Source organism: Brachycentrus maculatus, unplaced genomic scaffold (genome assembly GCF_059751285.1).
Source record: "Brachycentrus maculatus isolate JH-2025_06_01 unplaced genomic scaffold, ASM5975128v1 h1tg000180l, whole genome shotgun sequence".
Lineage (NCBI taxonomy): Eukaryota > Metazoa > Arthropoda > Insecta > Trichoptera > Brachycentridae > Brachycentrus > Brachycentrus maculatus.
Window position 1 is genome coordinate 255,120 of NW_028280931.1, and position 21,147 is coordinate 276,266.

The 21,147-nt window shown below is 30.9% G+C and overlaps 1 protein-coding gene across 1 annotated transcript in view; it reads left to right on the top strand.

The window, feature by feature from the left end:
• Positions 1–1,034: 1,034 nt before the first annotated feature.
• Positions 1,035–21,147, top strand: part of LOC148307969 (uncharacterized) — a 416,767-nt gene continuing 396,654 nt past the window's right edge. Inside the window, exon 1 of the mRNA XM_088262474.1 lies at positions 1,035–1,492. The gene's annotated coding sequence lies outside the window, so the exon portion shown is untranslated. The remainder of the gene's footprint in view (positions 1,493–21,147) is intronic.

Genomic DNA, 21,147 nt, shown 5'->3' on the forward strand with positions numbered 1-21,147 from the left:
AAAACTATACCCATACGCTGGAGGCGTTTAAGATGTGGTGCAATAGGTAAGCTCGAACCCAAAAACTCTGAAAGAGTCTGCGACACTAACCACCGGACCACGGCACCGATTTAAAAAAATGTTTGTTTATGTATATTATTTACTCAATATTTTTATCTTTTTTGAGATATCAAAAAAAATGTGTCGATAAATATTTACGCTTAATGCGATTCGCGAACTCAAATAGCGCTATATTAATAATCTGATGTTAACATATTAAATAATGTAAATATAGATATTTAAAATAAATAAACATTAATTAAATGATTTTTCACCATTAACACCAACAACAAAAATAAAATCTTAAGCGGTTACGTGTTGTTTTGATTCGCGATTTACTTATTATTTTTTTCTACAACATTGTAATGAATTGAACGAAGCTTTGTGTTTTAAGACAAAGCAGGGTAGGATTTGATAAACAGCCAACCCAAATACGAAATTTAGATTTCTAAAGAAGGCATTGATAAAACAATGTCCGTAAATTAAACTCAATTGTCCGATCCAGAGTTCATTTCGTTTGTCGAAATAACGAGTGGAGCAAAGCCTCGGAGAAAAATTATGATCCGAATATTATTCGGCGCAAAATTTGTTCTAAAGTGTTTATTCAATTTCCATTTTGATGTTTTCCATCAAACGTACCCGTTTTGTCGCAGTGGGTGAAGAGTGCTTTATTAATTCGACACAATACAACTTCATTATGGGCGACTCCGTCTAACGTTTTCAGGGAGGATAATTTGTCCCTTCCACGGTCCGAAAAAGGGCTGGTATTAAAATGGTAGCGATTGAAATGGGTACCCGACGTCTGTAACTTTAACTTTGCGAGCAACTTTTCAGCGTATCTCTCTTTCGGTTTTGTTTAGTTGAAATTTTCCATCCCTCTCCCTCCGATGTAATACACCTTTAGTTAGTATAGAAAGGCTCGCGGTGTGGTGCTATATATGTATTGGCAGCACGTAAGTCCGGGGTTGCCTCTACGGCTGTGTAGCCCGCGTGTCAGTCGGGAGGCGTCTTTCGTAGGGGATGGTCGCGCCGCGTTTCCTCTCTGATTCGTAACCGCTGCGATCAAAACTCGTAGGTGTCGACCCGAACACTAAAAATTGACAAAACACTTTTCGCCATCGTCAATCACAATTATGTGGAAAATTAATCAATTAAACATACATGGCGGTTGAAAAGGGCACTTTTAAAATTGGTGATTTTATCAATGTGCTTTGTCTAACAAAGGTTTGAAAACGTAGGTACCTTTGCAATCTGACAGGTTGAGATATTATCGTTTCGTTCGACTATTAGAATACTAACAATCAATTTTAGATGACTTTAGAAGAAAAATGAAATAGACATTATATTTCTGTGAATATGTGAATAAATTAATTGAAGTTTATGTGAATATATCGTACTTGTTCATCCGTTTTAAACTCACCGTATTTTTCGGACCGGCTTCAGCAATATAAAGGTAACTTTTTAAAACAAAGTTTTTATAGAATTTTAATATGCGATATGAATAATACATCTTTAACCACTTTGTCGTATTTTTTCTTGTCATTAATTGTTAAAGAAATACCCCCTTTTTCTCTTTTACAGTGTATCATATATTAAAAAAAAATCCATGTTATATTTTTATTTGTAACAATAAGCTTCACTAAAACATACGCCGGAAGAACTTGCAACATGCAATGAAATTTGATTTGGAAAACAAAAATTATAATGTTGTAAAATACACGCGAATCAATCGAGATATTTATAAAATCGGTTTTTTGAATTCGGTAATTGAATGAATAAATCATCTGAAAGAGTTACAAATTACAACAGTTACCTTAACTTTTTAACAAACAAAAAATTATCTTTCTCAAAAATGTGAAAAATGGTAAAAACGTACCTTACAAATAATAAATATAAATATTGACACTGCATTATCATAGTATTAGATTTAAAAAATATGAAGGCTAGAAGTTAATAAATATGGACAAATAATAAAAAAATGTTATATCAAAGGTATTAAATAATATTTCTCTAAATTTTATTCAAGAAAAGACTGAAAAAACTATTTAATGAAGTAACGATGTCCCATGGAGAAAATAAATAAAAATATCATCTATTGAATTGACATGATACTTGATTTTCAACATGTGAATAGTTTTAACAGTTTTTAATAGTTTTAGTTTAATTACTTAAATGTGGAATTGTTTAATTGGCTTTTTTTAACGTAACTATTTTTTGTTAATGTAATGTAATGTTTATTATTGTTAATGTAACTATTGTTTACTATTTAATTTTTTTATATTGTTTATTATTTCATTTGTTTATTATGTCATTTTGTAAGCTGTACAATTCCCGAATAAATCAAATAAATATGATGGACTACGTTATATTTTATTTGGTTAGAAAAAAATGAAAATTGTAAGATCAAACATTTTTAATAAACTTTAACGAAATATTATCGAAGGCAACGTTATTGAGGCTTAATTTAATATGAAATTGATATCGAATCGATCTTTATTTATTAAAAAATAAATATGTTTTTTTAAATAATAATTATTTTTAATGGTTTTTTGTTGTTTATTTCTGCTTTTATTTTTATATGAGTATAAACTTATTTTATAAAAATTTACCTTGTTAAAAATTACTGATAGGCCAGTCTTGGGCTTAAGTGATTTTTTTAAGTTTCATTTATTGATTTGGCAGTCGCTTTGTGGTAAAATCTATACAATTTGAATCTAAATTTTACCCAGTAAATAAATATAATGAAATTTATTTTATAAAGACTGATAATGTGATTATTTGACTTGAAGTTTTTTTTTGAGGAACTTCGTATTTATGTTTTAATGTTTAAATCAAACACTGATTTAAAATATTAACTTTATTTGAAAAAAGACAAAAATACAAATTCTGTGACAATTGTTTTGCCTCGTTAAAAATATTATTTTCATTTTGGCCATTCTTAAAATAATGTCATACTTAATCTATTTTATTTTTGAAAATATTTTTAAGGGAATGCTTGGTGTTAAAAGAATGTTTAAATCGTTTAAGTAATGATAAAAATGGTTAAGAATATATGAGAAATACATCACAAACCCCTCAGACCATTTTTTTTGTATTAATTTTGAAACTGGTGGAAATCGAATCCACGACTCCAGTTTCGCAATTGAGCATCTTAACAATACCACGGCGCCTGATGGTATATTATTTAAGATTATTTTACATAAATCTATAATATTCAAATGGTTTTGTAATAATTTATTAATACTCATTGATTGCTCAAGTATTTTTTACTTAAAAGGTTTGACAAATATTTCGAATTAAACGGTAATCGATGAATGACTTTATTATATACTTATCTTTTAATTTCAGCTTCAATAAATATTTTACAAAGACGGCAAATTGATACCTTAAAAATAGTTTTCCGAATAAAATATTTGAATTTTTAATCATTGCCATTTACGGTTGAAAATGGAAAAATATAAGTCTTGATTGAAGCCTTTAGTTGAATTGAAATGTCAAAGCTTTTTTTATAGAAATAATATTGGAAAGTTACATAAAATCCTCTAAACATATTAATAATTTTGCTAAAAATTCTCTTGAAATAATACGATAATATTTTCTCAAGTAAGAAATTTAAAATAAAGTTTAACAGCAAAGCACATTAATTACAATTAACACACCTTTCAGAAACGTACATTGAGCTACAAGATCCAAAACACAGAAAAAGAAAAAAAGTAAAACACACCTATATTTTGTAAATTAAAAGAATCGTGAACTTTATGGAATAGTAGTATCATTTTTGTGTTGTATAAATGTCTGGAATACAATATCACTTTGGTCTACATTTGACCTGATGATGGAATGATTATTCCGAAACTGGTAGTCCTAAAGTAGTGTTATTTTTTTAAATAAGCATTACACAAAGTGAACGACGAATGATAAGGAGAGTGTATAATACATACCTGTTTTGGTCAATAGAACTGTGATTATAATGCAATAATTAAAAAATATAACCTGCTTCAAGTAAACATAAAGTCATTAAAAAAAGCAACAAAGTATCTAGTAGATATTCATGAATAAATAATTTGGGTGGGAAAATCAGAAGTAAGAGTAGATCGCTTCATTCACCCATATCGTATTTGATTACATGTCATGAACGATTTTTTTTTTATGTAGTTATATTATTATTTTTTGACATCTCATCAAAGATGAAGAAGAATATGGAAGTCTGGGCATTTATGGGGCTGACGACCGTCATCGGCTGGTTAAAGTGATTACTTTACACACGTGTAACATTCACCAATTCTACCCATTATTGACAACCACACTACTCAAATTCTTGGAAGTTCTATGTATATATGAACCAATTTAGAAACCTTGTTCTTGAATCACTAGAACTTCACTAGAGACATCTATTGGTGAGATAAAAAGAAGCTTTTTATTAAGCAGAAACTCTTATATTAGTATGTGAGGTCCGAATCCTGGATTATAATCACACACATGAGAAACGCCCGAAAATACCATTTTCATTTTTATTATTATTAAATAAATAGTTATATTAATTGAGAGCACGGGAAAACTTAGTGAATGCCAATAGTTGTTATTTGTTATTTTCCAGTATGATAAAAAACATAAAAAATAAAAATAAAAAATAGAAATACTTTGTATTTAAAAAAAAAACACAACTGCATACTACGAAAGTAGTATAATATTATTAATAAACAAAATTGAAATAGAAAATCTCTCGACGAATTATCCTTACCAAAATTATTGAATTATTTATATTTGAAGCACTAAATTTGTGATTTTCCATTTAATAATCAAAATGTAATTTTGTTTTATAATCGCCATAAATATTTTATTGTAACTTACATAATTTTAATGTCTACCGGTTTCGAAGCTAACCGCTTCAGTCTTGATAAAGAAGCGGTTACCATCGAAACCGGTAGACATTATAATTAAGTTATTTAAAATATTCAAAGTGATTTTTAAACAAAGTTACATTTTAATTACAAAAAAATATTGTTTGTGTTGTTAATGTTTTCACAGATCTCTTTTCAGTCATTTGGACTTCTCCGTTGATTTCATACTCCATTGTTAGGGGTTCAAGCTCCTACTACTAGGCAATCAGTTTAGCTCTAAAGCCTTTACGTCTTGCATTCGCTTGATGTTGAATGAATGCAACTGCCTCGCGTCATACAGCAACCATCACGTTTGTTTTGTGCAAGATAACTAGGAACATTTTTGCGCCAGTCGTTTTGTGATGGGGGGCATAAAAACCGTTCAGCTAACGTTTCCGTACGCCTTCCTTTAGAATTCTAGGCAAAATATGATACGGCTGAGGGTAGTTTACGAGTTTGCACAATGCACTGTTCCAGGAAATACCTGACAACGGACATGTTACACAAACTACAGCCTTGCATTCTTTATATTTTTGTGTATCAAGCCATTTTTATTTGCTTGCATATCATAAAAATGAGAATTCGGAACACTTAACGTAAAAATTTACCTCAAAAATTGGATAGAATAAGTGTCTTAAAAAAAATAAAATATTCATTTTAATTTAAAAAAACTTTTTTGTATCATTATTCTAACATTAACATATTGTCTGCAATTTTAATTTTATATTATTCGATTGCAATATATTACTATTATTTTTTGACATCTCATCAAGGATGAAGAAGAATATTGAAGTCTGGGATGGCTGACGACCGTCATACGTTGGTTTAAGTGATCACTTTACACACGTGTACCATTCACCTATTCTACTCATTATTGACAACCACACTACTCAAATTCTTGGAAGTTCTATAATATATATATAAACCAATTTAGAAACATTGTTCTTGAATCAATAGAACTTATATGAAAAATAACTCCTATAATTGGAGATAATCCAGTTTTGTGAACGAGTATTTGGACACAATCAAGGCGTTGCTAGTAATTGGCGTTTAAACTATATTTGATTTTCTTTGAAAATACGAAAGTTTTATTTCACTTTTCTTTGTTATATTATTCGATTGCAACATATTACTACATCTCCCCCAAACATGACAACAAGTTATCGTTGCTATTCTTCATATCTGTTTGCTCCCTGCCGGAGAACCTTCATCACGTCACTCATTGTCATCTCCCATTGTCAAATTTGTGAGCTCGGGCGGCAATATTTTAGATAAAACTCCGCTATACAAAGGCGGCTTTGTTTTGTCCCGAGCCGTCAAGGAACGCGTGGAAAAATTCAGATGTCATATCGTAAAAAAACCTAGCTTAGCGGACTTTATATTAAGAATATCGTGCCGAAAAAACTCTAACTGACGTGAGGTTTTGTCTTTGTCAGCATTTCGCGAACTCGTTTCTGGCGAATTAAGAATATTTAACAGTGACCTGAAAATAATATTTTTCTTTTTTACTTTTTGACTTCTCAACATAGATGAAGAAGGATATAAAAGTCTGGGTATTTACGGGGCTTATGACCTTTAATAGGCTGGTTATGTGATCATTTTACACACGCGCAATATTAACAAATTCTACGCATGATTGACAACCACAGTACTCAAATCATTGATTCAAACTCCTCGATATATTGATCAATTTCATGACACAGTACATATGAGATCACAATTGACATCTATGCTGAATTGAGGAAAGCTTTTATTTAGCGGAGATTCTTTTATTTGTATGCAAGATCCGAACCCCGGATTATATTTACGTACTGAGAAATGCCTGAAAACGTAATTTTTTTAAAACTTTAAATTATACCAGTTATTTTTATTCACTCCATTTTGATTGTGTCCAAATACTTTTTCACGATTTTTCTTCAATAAGAAACTCGTACGTATTGCCTCATGAGACTGATCATATATCTAGGAGCACCAAAAATTTGAGAAGTGTGGTAGTCAATCATGGGTAGAATGGTGAATGATTGGTTGAGAGGTCACTTTACACGTGTGTAAAGTGATCACTCAACCAGCTTTTGACAGGTCACAAGTCCTATAAGTATCCAGGCTTACATATTCTTCTTCATCTATATTGAGATGTAACAGAATAACTCATAAAAATTTAAAACCCAGATTTGTGAACAAGTTTTAATGTTTAATGTTTAACTATAAATGTTTTAATAATATTTTTTACTAACTAACGACATTACTGCCTTTTACAAAAAAAACATAAAAATTTGAAATTAAGAAAGATTAAATAGAAAAAAATAATAAATGAAATAAAATAAAAATGAAAATAATAAAAAAAAAAAAAAAGTGCATTGATTTTTTTTAAAAATTGGTTCAAATTAGGGAAGCTAATAATCACCTTAAAATTCATAGCAAGAGATCCAAATCCTCTTTAAATTTCGACTTTAAGACATTAAATATGTTAGACATTAGTATGTATGTAAAAAAATGTACTTTTAAAACTCTCTAAAAGATAAATTGAGAAATTTGAAATCAGACCTTTTTGTATATTTTTTCACCTGTCAGCGTTGATGATTTATTTAAGCAAACATGTCATGTTTTGAATGTTAGTTTCTTCACTATCCGTCACGGTCGATTTGTATAAATATACGCATGGAACTGCTGGAGGGCAACGTGTATATTCAGTGTAATTCGGTGTTACAAAGTGACAAATGAATCGTGTGTAGTAACATTAATGTTCTGATTAGGGGTTATTTCTGTACACGGATCACGTGTGACAATTATGAAAGGCAATTTTCCAACGGTGCTTACTTGGGGCAGGAAAGTCGCGCCGCGATAGCGTTTTTAGCTTTCGCCATTATTATTATTTTCATTTTCATCACGCGACTTGGTCGCTTTTTTCGTTCATACATTTCCCATTTTCGATATTTTTATTTACGTTTGGCGTTTCAGATGGAGAAACAAAGGAATACGCATTTTTTATGGCCGTTTTTGCGATTATTTTATTTTATATCTAGATTTTACTGCTAAAACAAAATGAGCTTTTTTTAACGTATTTTTTATGGCATCAATCAGTTGTTTGTCAAATTAAGTCATAGTTTTTTTTTCAAAGAAATGGAATTAACGATCTTATCGTTTATATAACTATATTTTTGTTCCAAAATACCTTTAACGTTTTGTTTTAATGAGAATTTTATTACACGTTCAACATTAAAATCATACATTGATTTTTAGGGCCTGCTAAGTTGTATATTTTTTATTTTTAAAACACATTGTATCGCGACAATTGTTTCGCCTTGTTAGGGCATTATCAAACTTTTGATTTTACTCCTTACTAGCCGTATCTAGCCAAGCGTTGTTGTGATTCAGTCTGGTTAAATGGAATATAAATAAAACGAAACCATACATTTATAATATTTTTCATTAAAACAAATTATTTCAAAGTAAAACTAATGGAAGACAAACAACTTTATGCTAAAACAATGCTTACATACAAATTAAAGAATTACTCTCAAACAATACAAGGAAGTATCTTTTAGCCTAAAATCTAACACATATCTCTTTTCATCAAAAGAACTTTGATTATTATGCAATACAGTTGTTAAACTTGCATTATCCATAGTCATTAAAAAATTAAGGATAAAAAGGCCATTATTAAATAGATTAAGAAAGTGGTTGATATGAAGTAGATCGACATTTATTCATGTCGCATTTGATTGCACGTTATAAACGATTTTCTTTAATATAATATAGTTTTGTAAATAAGTTTTGTAATATTTACCCTCGGCATGGAGTGAGACCACAATATTGTAATTTATGATTAATTTATATTAATTGTTTTTAAGAGTATGATGAAATATAAATAAATCGTTTTTCATATTATTTTCTGACATTTCATCAAAGATGAAGAAGAATATGTAAGTCTGGGCATTTACAGGGCCGACGACCGTCATTGGCTGGTTTAAGTGATGACACACGTGTAACATTCACTTATTCTGCCCATTATTGACAACCACACGACTCAAATTCTTGGAAGTTCTATATATATGAACCAATTTAGAAACCTTGTTCTTGAATCACTAGAACTTCACTAGAGACATCTATTGGTGAGATTAAAATAAGCTTTCTATTGAGTAGAAACTTTTATATTAGTATGTGAGGTCCGAATCCTGAATTAAAATCACATACATGAGAAACGCCAGAAAAAATCATTTTCATTTTTATTATATTAGCTTATAATTTGACCAGTTAATTTATTTACAATATTTTGAGTGTGTCCAAATGCTTGTTCACAAATCTGGATTACCTTAATTATAGGAGTTATTTTTCATATTATTTTTCCAATACATTCTCCAATATAATATGAAAAATAACTCGTATAATTGGAGATGCTACAGATTTGTGAACAAGCATTTGGACACACTCAAAATATTGTAAATAGATTTTGACCATTTCGTTAATTTGTTAAACTTTTTAAAAAGATATTTAAGATAAAATAAGGTGTGAATATTTAAAACGATAAATTGGAAAGCAGCCCCAATGATTATCAGGGGTAACTTTACTAGGATTCATTTTCGATTTGTGGATAGTATAGGTGTTCATAGAAAAGTTTCACCTACCGACTGGAAAAACTGCAGGAGAAAAGTTTCAAATACACCCTTTTGATGCGCGCTCAAAATTTACACGTCGCGTTTTGATCATTTCAGTTTCGGTGAGTTGTTTCAAGTTACTGGGCGGAGATTTGTCCGTTTACAAACAACGTTTGTTTGCGTGGATATTTGTGTCGAATTTTATTTGACGTTCTCTGGTTTAGCTTTTGTCCTCATAAGCACATCTACGCTTTTGTGATTGTCACACGCACGTTATAATATTATCTGTAGAGTCGTATAGCGTTTAACATTTATAAACATAAATATATATACACACACATGTGTGTGTATATATGTATGTATATTTATGTCATGTGTTGCTGTAACTTTCAACAGATGACGCTGCCATTGAGGTCATAATCTGCCAAAATTGCCATTGATTGTCTTGTATTGTCATTTGGCCATATATACATCATCTTTGAGTACCATTCGACCGATATTTTGTTTTCATGTAAAGCAGCTACATTTTGGATAGTGTGCCTAAATGCCTCAATTTTTTTCGTTACTGCAAATCTCCACATCAGATTTTTGGAGCCTGTTATTTGGCCACATCAACGTCATCATTATCGTCGTCACCATCAACCGTTATGTGTCATTTGGCCAAATTATCATTCCTTATGTGACATTCGGCCATCCACCTTTAATCAATTTATTAAATATTCAATCTTATTTATTATAACCAACTTCAATTAACCGTTTTGGATACCTGTTTTACACATTGGCTCGATACTGACAAACATTTTGAGTGTGTCCAAATACTTCGTCACAAATCTGGATTATCTCCAATAAGGAGTTATTTCATACATTATTTTTGATATATCAATAAAGAAAGAATATAAATTAGATATAATAGGAAAGATGGAATCGATATATTAAGTTCAGAGGGCAGAATTATGATAGTCTATAAAACGCACTTAAGCTTCGTCGAATCTGTTCCAGAAGATATTTTTCAAGGTTTTACGGGTGGTCACAATATTGTCTGCCTCCGTAGTGTAATGGTCAGCACGCATTGCTACCGATCTGGAGGTCTCGGGTTCAATTCCCAGGGGGGTCAAATAAATATAAGTATTTTTTTCACTCTAATATTTATTCAATATTACCCTGGACTGGGTACCTGAAGTGGAGGGCTGATCACCATTCTTTCATGCGTTTACGATCAAGATAACACTGCGTTTTGTATGATGCAGTGCCTTATGCACCATTGGAGTGCGGATAAGGGTTTGAATGACAATAGTTAAAAAAATATGTTTTATTAACAGTAAAATCATGTCTTACCACTAAGTGAATTCCGAAGCAATAACTATCATTATTGAAAGTACAAAAAATATGTTTTTAATCAGATGTCAAAATTATGTTTTCAATTAATAAAATATTATTTAATTTTAATTGATGCGAGTCAACTAATAAATCAAAGTTCTGTCAAAACCGTTGAATTATGCGTTATAACACTGAGTTTTTATGATGCAGTTCCCTATGCACCATTGGGGTGCGGATAAGGGTTTAAATGAAAAAAAAAAAAAAAATATATATATATATATATATATATATATATATATATATATATATATATATATATATATATATATATATATATATATATATATATATATATTATGTATAATTTTGCTTGTCGCGTGTATTTAAACGTAATGTAAGACCAACACGCCGCTAGGGGTGGCTTCACAGTAAATGAGGGATGAAAAGCGCATCGGGGTGCTTTGTTTGACGAGGGGGTCGATGATTTCCATCGCGGGGTAGTTCCGACCCCGCGTAGCCGCGGGCGATTGTTTTCTGATCGATGGTCATTCGACGGTTGTCAAGGGCCGTTGTGAAATATGAATTTTGTAAACCCAAGGCTTGAGCGAACTTCAACATTTGTTTGGCGAGTAACAACTACTGCAAATAATGATGGAAATATTGTTGAATTTTGAATCGTAACCGGTACAAGGAGTTTCGTTGAAAGCGATAAGCTTTTTTAATGATAGAAACAGCAAAAAAGTTTTAAACAAATGAAACAAAAAAAGTTAAAGTATCAGAAAATGAAGAGCATTTTCACTATTTGCATTTTCGACAATGATGAATAAAAATATGCAAGTCTTTTTATTTTTCTATTTACAGGGCTAACGACCTGTCAAAGGCTGGTTAAGTGATCACTTTACAAACGTGTAACATTCACTATTCACAATTTGACATTCAACATTGTAAAATAACTCCTAAGGTAGAGAAACCCAGATTAGTGAACAAGTATTTGGACACACTCAAAATGTTGTGTAAACGTTTGGCCTAAAATGGAATGCATTTTTATGAATAAGTTGCATTTCGACTAGTTTAAATAATGTATTTAAAAACAATATCTCAAGGAAGATAAAGAAAAATTTGGTCTGAATATTTACGGTCCACACATGTTAACAATCTGTCATAGAATGGTTTAAGTGATCACTTTAAACACATCTTTTGAATGTAGAAGCTAAACAACCAAACATTTAACTGTCGATTGCATTTTTGCTTCAAAGATTTTAAATATTTTCATTGCTCTACAAGCATTGTGAAATAATTGCATTATAATTGCTTTCTTTTTTTTATCAGACTGAGCCAAAGCAATGAGTGGTTGGATACAGCTATTCAAAAATATAATTATTTTGCATAGTAAATAACAACTGTATACTAGTAGTTATATCATTTTTTACCAGTGACTGGGTTTTAGTCATTACCGACACCATCAGACCAGTCCGATGATGTTGGTGACGACGAAACCCGGTCACTGGTTAAATAAAATGAAAGCGTAAAAACTTAAATTTATAGTGGTCGTTTTACTATGTGAAATGCAGTTTAACTAATAAATATCAGTACTAAATTCAAATCTGATAATTATTTTGTATTGTACTATACTTCTCATTGGGAGTGTACGCGACTGAAAATGGCAGCCTTCAAAAGGAACTGGGAGTGCGATTAGGACTCGCAGGGTCCGCATTTAACAGTATGAAGGCTATCTGGAGATCGGATTTATACTCGGTGAAGACCAAATGCCGCCTATACAATGCCTGCATTGCTCCTGTTCTCTTATACGGCTGTGAAACATGGCACCTTACAAGGGCCCAGAGCAGCCGTGTACTAAGCTTTGAGAATAGGTGTTTGCGGAGAATTTTAGGCGTGCGGTGGTTTGACTTTGTGAGGAATGAAGAGATATGGCGTAGAACGCAGCAAATCTTGGTCACAACTGTCGTCAAGAAAAGGCGATTCAGTTGGCTTGGCCATGTACTCCGAATGCCTCCTGAGAGCCTTAATCAAGCTTGCCTCTTTTACAAGGCATCAGGTTCGCGCCGCCCAGGACGACCACTGCTGACAATTCGTCGGCAGTTCTCGTCAGAACTTCGGGACGCGGATCTGACTTGGGAGGATGCAGGAGGGCAGTTTGTGGACTCCATATGCTCCACCTAGGGAGCGGATATGGTTTAATATACTTCTCATGTAAATGTAAATATTCATAAAAGACAAGCAGTTTAAAGTTTTATTCAACTTTCTCTTGTGATATTAACAGGTTTGAGATAAAAATCTTTAATTTCGTTTATGATGCTCAGAGATGGGTGGACCTTAAAATTTACTGGTTAAATTAAAATTATCCCCGTCTCGTACAATGGAAGTTTTTTTCCTATTTAGTTTTACAGGTTCTTGGTAGTATCCGGTTGACAAATGATAATTTCTGCTGTGCTTTCATTGAAAGCTCTTCCAACCGTATTCCTGGATCTGATACAGAAGCTTACTGACAGACCTTTCTTGCAAAGAAAAAATAGTTTATGAACTAAGTTGCGAAAATTATTAGAAAATGTAAAACAAATATGTATCCCGATTTTAAAGTGTATTTACTTTTAATATCTTTCAATGTATATATTGATTTGGAGTTTAATTTGTAGAACTCCATTTTAATTTATGTATTAATTGTTAAATAAAAAAAAAATTGAGTCAACTATGTTGCATTTTATTGACATTCGTTTGAAAATGCCATAACTAGGAGTAAAAATTGTCACAATATTAATTACTATGTGTTTTTTAACACTAAAATACAACTTAGTAGCCTCAAAAATCTGTGTTTGATAAAACAATTAATACATATTTTTCAATGTCCCTGTCACTGCCAATCTATATAAACACAAGCTACAATCACTACTAAGTATCTAGAAGTGCTCCTCAGTAGGCAGTGAAAGGGAGTAGTAGTTAGTTTAGTTTGTCAGCTAGATCCGATTCCAACATGATGATGGACGCTACACAAACGCCTCCACAATCCCGACTAGCACAGTAGGCAGACACGGAATAGTGCCAAAGCATTTCATAAAAAAAAATGTGTTGAATATAAATATAAAATATATATAAAATTTCTGTCATACTGTCGTTTTCAGTCTGGGGTGAATAAACTTATTTTAAAAGCACTTGTTGAACTCCCTGTTATCACTTAAAAGAGATGTTGATTAACCCACACTTATGACAAATTGACCCACGCTTTGTACCTTGGGTCGTGTCTCCAACTAGACAATTAGTCCTACATACAATATGGACAAAGACAGACTATTTACATTTTGAGTTCCCAAAATACATGAAGAAGAATTTGGTAGTCTGGATATTTACAGGGCTTCTGTAGTACGACCTGTTTTAAGTGATCATTTCACACAGGTGTAATATTCACTTATGAATGACAACAAAACTATATTTTTTTTTGAGTAATAGTTTCAATTATTTTTTAAGTGTGGTTGTAAATAGTAGTTAAAATATCGAATGTTACACGTTTGTAAAGTGATTGCTTAAACCAGCGTATGGCAAGAAATTCTTTCATACACCGGACAAAGGACTCACTGTAAATGACGACTTCCTCCTGAAAAGCGTTAGGTTGTAAATTGATAAGATAATTGATGAACGAATCAATTGTCTCATCAGTTACCAAGGCACGATCTGAAAGAAGGAATTCCTCCCATTCATCCGATGCACGTTTTTTTAGTAACCTTACACGCCACGTCTTTAGTGAAAGATTAACATATAGCTCACTCCTTTCAATAACGTCATATTTCAAAAAACTTGATTTTTCAGGAGATCGTTTTTAAAGATGGAAAATATGATAAGATGTATTAAAAATTAATATCTTTTCAGGTTTAGGTCATCGAATGTTTTTTCTCCTTTAGAAAAACATTTAATTTATAAAAAAAAAATAAAGAATATATTTTCTTCAAAATACAAAAACAACACTTTCTGCCCTGTAGCGGGTAAATATTAAGTTAAAAATATGCCACTTTTGCTGGGATATAGTACATTTTTTTGGCATTCCGAAAACACGACTGACTGACACAACTAAAAATTTACGATTTTTGATATATGACGGTGTTGAAAGGAGTGACGAAATGTGAAGGTCCTAACCAAAACGTTACATATACATTATAAATGATTTTAACTTATCGGGAATTCAAGTTTGTAAAATTGTTACGTTTTGGGGCGATTTAATGATTTTATATTGGTCTAACACAAGTTAAACAATTAAGATTTCGATAGGATACAGTAAACAGAATAGATTTTCATTTATTTGATTTTTTGTGCAATATTGGAAATGTAACTTTTTGGTGATGACCTCCACAAATATTTTATTTGGTGACAAGGAAGTTGCCATGTTTCTGAGGAAGTCTCGAATTATAATGTGATATCTCGAGCATTTTAATTCAGTATTTCTGTTCAAATATTTGAACGGACTCAGAGAATTGTTGATTTTCGCTTTCAGCGACATAATTTGTCTGAACGGTGGCAATATTGCGGCTAAGGACGTCGTAACAGTCTCACCATATATATACCAGAACTTTCTAGTTTTTTTTTTAATCTTTTCAGAGATTTTCACCATTTAATTCCGTCCCAAAGCCGGCAGAGTGAAGATAATAGATTTAAAGAAAATATATTAAATTGAAACAAGGTAGCCTAAACTTCTTAAATGTTGGCAAGCTGTGTCCATAATTTAACAAGCCCGTTTGATAAAATTAACGAGCATTCCCGGGCTGAGATACAAACAAAAAAAAAGCCGGAAATGTCGGGAAGACTCCGCTCCCAGGGATTAAAGGGTAGTATTTTGCGGAATTAAATTTAAATTTCTCATCTCTGGCTGTTAGGTTTCTCCCTTCCCTAATCCAGGTAGATGGCCAAGTTTCTGCTTTTGGAGAAGAGATAACCGGGGCAAATTGTAATACGAAAATTTGCGCGCATATAAATAAATGAATGCCTAATTGAAAAACAGTGTTACGCTGAAAGAAAATGTGTTGACTTTACTGTATTTACTTTGTTTTTTAAGCTATAATAATGAAATACTTGTATAATACCACTTATTCAGTTTCATTTCACATGACTAGTTTTGCTTGTGTAAACACTTATCGATGAAAAGTGTGTTTATTTTTATTTTTAAATAATCTACATGTCATTCCACAAAGTAAATCATGAATTAAAAAAAAAAAAAATATCTACCCATCGCGTCGCTTCCCCGTATGGGTGGGCAAAAAGAACAGAACGCCACGTCACTATGACATTGTAAACATCATCTGTCTCTTTCACATTTATGCGTCTTCTCATACATACCCGCCAATTTTTCCCAAATTAAAATATGATTTTACATTTATTGCAGCTATTTTTCTTCACTCAATAATAATATCAAATAAAAATAAATTAATAATTTAAAAAATAAAATAAAGTAGTAATAATATCAGTTAAAGTAATAATTTTTACAGGTAGAGAGAAATCGCATGTATCTATAAATGATTCAATCGGTATTTTAAAATATAAATTGTTACATAAATTGATCCAAAATTAATCGAACTGTGAACCTCAAAATAAGGAAATATAATGGGATATCAATTTAATTTTATTGCGCCCACATTAAAATTCTATACTCCCACTAAAACTTGTATTGATCGTGTTATAATAATGAAATATACATTCATTATAATAGATTTATATTATCCACTGACACTTCGTGATGGAATTGCATTTTTAATTTATTATTAGATTAAAACCAATATTTTTAGCTTTTCCACTTTTTTATTTGACCAGCGACCGGGTTTCGTCGTTACCGACATCATCAGACTGATGATGTCGGTAACGACGAAACCCGGTCGCTGGTCAAATAAAAAAGTGGAAAAGCTAAAAATATTGGTTTTAATCTAATAATAAATCATTCATTATACTTTCCAATTATTATTATATTTCTATTTAAGTCAAAAACATAGTCAGGATTTTTGTTGGTCGGTTTACAGGCAGAAAAACCGCAGCTGCGGATCCCTGAATTACAATATTACTTTGAAAATATTTTTGTATTGCTCAGAACCAATATTTTATGAAGCCTTTATTATGTTTGTAAAAACCGACCACAATGTTTGAACAATAACGTTAATGGGTAAATAAATACTCATAGCAAAATTGCTGAGGAATTTTATCATTAATTTATATTTTTAATATGGCGGTTTATCGCTTTACACAATAACTTATTTGAAAATGTTTTAATTAAATCATATATCTCGTGAATGAAAAACACACATTTTTTTAGTTAGTTGTTTGTTGTTTCGCCATTTTATGGTAAGACATGATTGAACTATAAATAAATACTTGTTTTTTACCACTTGAGTATTATATTATAACTAGTTTCGAAAGCTACAGATGCTTCCAACTATGGGTTCGGATAATAACTATAATAATTTTGTATTCAAACCCTTAGATGGAAGCAGCTGTAGCTTCCAAAACCAGTCATTACAATATATTTTAAATTTTTAAGTTTTATTTTAAATTTTCCAGCTAGTTCAATTTACTTCTTTATAAAATAAATAACTTTGTTTTAACCACATTTTTTATTTTATTATAAGTACACTTTAACCAACCGGTTTTGACAAAATGTGCTACAAAGTATCTGCGAAAAACATTCATGTATTAATTTACTTTACTTAATGACGTGTCATATGTATTGAAATACATATCTCGGATACGTATATATATATATATATATATATATATATATATATATATATATATATATATATATAAATATATATATATATATATATATATATATATATATATATATATATATATAAATATATATAGCAACAATTACTTTTACAATATTTTTGAGAATGATAATCCTAAAATTATAATTTTAATGTTGTGGGATTAATGCAAGTATGTGTTTCCAGTATCACTCTATAAAATGGAAGGTACGAATTCGGTGTTTGAATTCTAATATACGAAATTAAAGTCAGGTTTAATCTCTTTAGAAACTTTGATTTTGAGCCAGGATTACTTTTCGCAGGATTAGGTATATCTGAATGAGACACTCTCCTTTCAAAAGTTCACCATGTATTTCTTATATACGCCTTATTTGTCATCTACATACTTCCATATCTCGTGTGAACATGCACTCAGCAACATAAAATTACATTATAAAGATATATAACAACTACTACAACTACCAAAATCATCACGCCATTTCTCCGCAGGGGTAGGCAGAGAAGATAGAACGCCACATTCTTCTGTCCTGACAGACACTCCTCGCCTTCTTCACATCCATACATCTGGTCATACATGTCCTCCGATTACGCAGACTTTTGACACTACCAGATTTTAGGTTCTCATTGATCTTATCATGCCAAGTCTTTTCGGCCTTCCTCGTTCTTTTTTCCAGCTCACATTCACCACATATACTTTATTATTCATTCTATCGCTATCCATTTGCTGCACATGTACTACATTCAAGAACTCTTCTTAATCGTTTCAACTTTCCTTAGTTCAGCCTAACATTACTTTCTAATATCTTCGTTTTTAATTCTGTCATACAATGATTTTTCACACATTCCACTGGGGGAGCTTATTTCAACGGCGTTCACTCTGCTTCAATCCTTTCTTTGCCAGTTCCATGTTTCGCTTCCATACATCAGTGTCGGTACTAGCACTCCGTTGTGAACTGCCAGTTTGACTTCCATGGACATATTTTTATTTGCAATTACTGTTTTCATAGCACCATTTATTATATTCCCTGCTTTTACTCTTCTCTCGGTATCATTATCCACTTTTCCATCCCTTGTGAACATGCTTCCTAGATATAAAAATTCATGCACTCAAGATGTACAAATATAATTGAAATATAACTATTTTACAACATTTTGAGTGTGTCCAAATACTTGTTCACAAAATCTGGATTATCTCCAATTACAGGAGTTATTTTCATATTATTTTTTGACATCTCATCAAAGATGAAGAAGAATATGGAAGTCTGGGCATTTACGGGGCTTACGACCGTCATAGGCTGGTTTGAGTGATCACTTTACACACGTGTAACATTCACCAATTCTACCCATTATTGACAACCACACTACTCAAATTCTTGGAAATTCTATATATATGAACCAATTTAGAAACCTTGTTCATGAATCACTAAAACTTCACTAGAGACATCTATTGGTGAGATGTAAAGAAGCTTTTTATCAAGCAATTTGTGTAATGTGACTATTAGGAATCTGGTACTTTTTTGATGAACGATTGGGATGGTATTTTTAACTTCTTTCCAGCTTACGTTTTTGACGTCAAATAGTTAAATTCATTAAGCGCAAGAAATACGTAACCAAATTTGTAAATTGATTGGCTTGATAAGCTTTGAATGAAAACTGGAGTGTTTGATGACTTTTCTTAAAAAACGTTCTTGAATTATAAATATCTTCCCTAAAGAACATTGGTGTGATGAGATGTTTACAATTTTTTCCCTAAAAAGCAAACCCTTTTAATAAAACTTTAAAAGGTGTCATGACCCTGTAAAAGTTTACTTGTACCTCCCAAGCCTCCCTTAGGTAAAAATAGCCCTTGTTTAAATTACGCTTCCCTTGCGTTAATTAAGAGTAGACCAACAAAAGTTATTTTAGTATTTTTTGACTAGAAATTGCGCGTACTGATTCAAAAATCAATCGCATTTTTTTTAATCGTTTAAATTTTTGGCATGCATGTTGCTTAGGACCCTAGAAAATTCCTCACCCCCAAGTGTTTGCTTTCCCCTAAATGAGTCCTTGTAGTTAATTTTTAGGATTTTACATAAAAAGAATTGGAAAAAAGTGGGCAGGCTTTAAATGTCACTATTAAATTATCTATAAAATAGTTGATATTTTATTATGATTTCAGACTTCTAAGTTCTTAAATATGACTGCTTACATTGCTTGAAAAAAAACGCTTTGTAGTAAAATTGTAAAAATTAAGGAATTAATAATTTTTTGTACATTTACTTACGAAACAAAACATTTTTCATTAACGTTGGAGAATCAGTAAACTATTGAGAGCTTTTAGCATTTTTTGAGGTTAAATGTATCCTTAATTTGCCTGGACTATACCAGTGACCTTGAAGGAACCTTAGAATTTTTATACGAATTGTAAAGATACCCTTGTAAATATTAAAATATTTAATCAATATTTTTACAACTCTAAAATGGTTATCATTATTTCGTGATATCCTTGCGTATATATATATAAATGTATATTTGCGAATATTTTGTTTGTCTCTTTAGTGTAGTAATTACCACGTTTAGCAACCATGCTGGATGTCCCAAGTTCGATTCTCACGTGGGTCAAAACAAATATGAGTGTCCTTTCTTATATTTATATTATTTAAGACTGACCCCATACCTTCCTGTAATAAACATATATATATATATATATATATATATATATATATATATATATATATATATATATATATATATATATATATATATATATATATATATATATATATATATATATATATATATATATATATATATATATATATATATACATATATATATATATACATATACATATATATATACAAATATATATACTATTTATTTTTAATAAAATGAATGAAGACAATGGTTTGAACTTGAATGAAGTAAATTTTTATTTCATAGTTCGTAATTAACAAGTCATTTTACCATTTTAATAATGCTTTTAAAAGCTGGTTGCATTTAACGTTGTATTTTATTTCTCATGTTCTTGCCCACAGCTGGAGAGTTTTCTTTAATGAGTGTAGCACATGTTAGTAGCCGCGGGAATTCAAGAGGTAATTACTTATCTCTAAATGGGGAATGTGAGTTTTAAAACGTGTCCACTGAATTATCTGGCTGGAATTATGTGACACTCCCCAAGAGTCTACGGAAAGGAAGAAAAATGTACGGAGCTAGAAGTGCCGCACTCCTTTATTGCAAAAAGTTTATATTAGGTCCTCCTTAGAATTGAACGCCCGTATAATATAAAAAAAGATAAGTCCATGGTAATTTATTACAACACCTCTTGTTTTTCCACTTTATAACACATACCATTCGATCGAAGGATATTTTAGTATCACGCAATGAATCTCAATGTCTGGCTTCCATTATCCAAAATGTTATTGAATATTTTTTTTTTCAAAAAGAGGGCATATCGCTCACTCCTTTTAAGAACGTCATAAATCAAAAAAACTTGATTTTTCAAGAGAGCGTTTTTAAAGTTTAAAAATATAACACAATGTTTTAAAATAAATATCAAGCCACTTATTGAACTTTTTACTG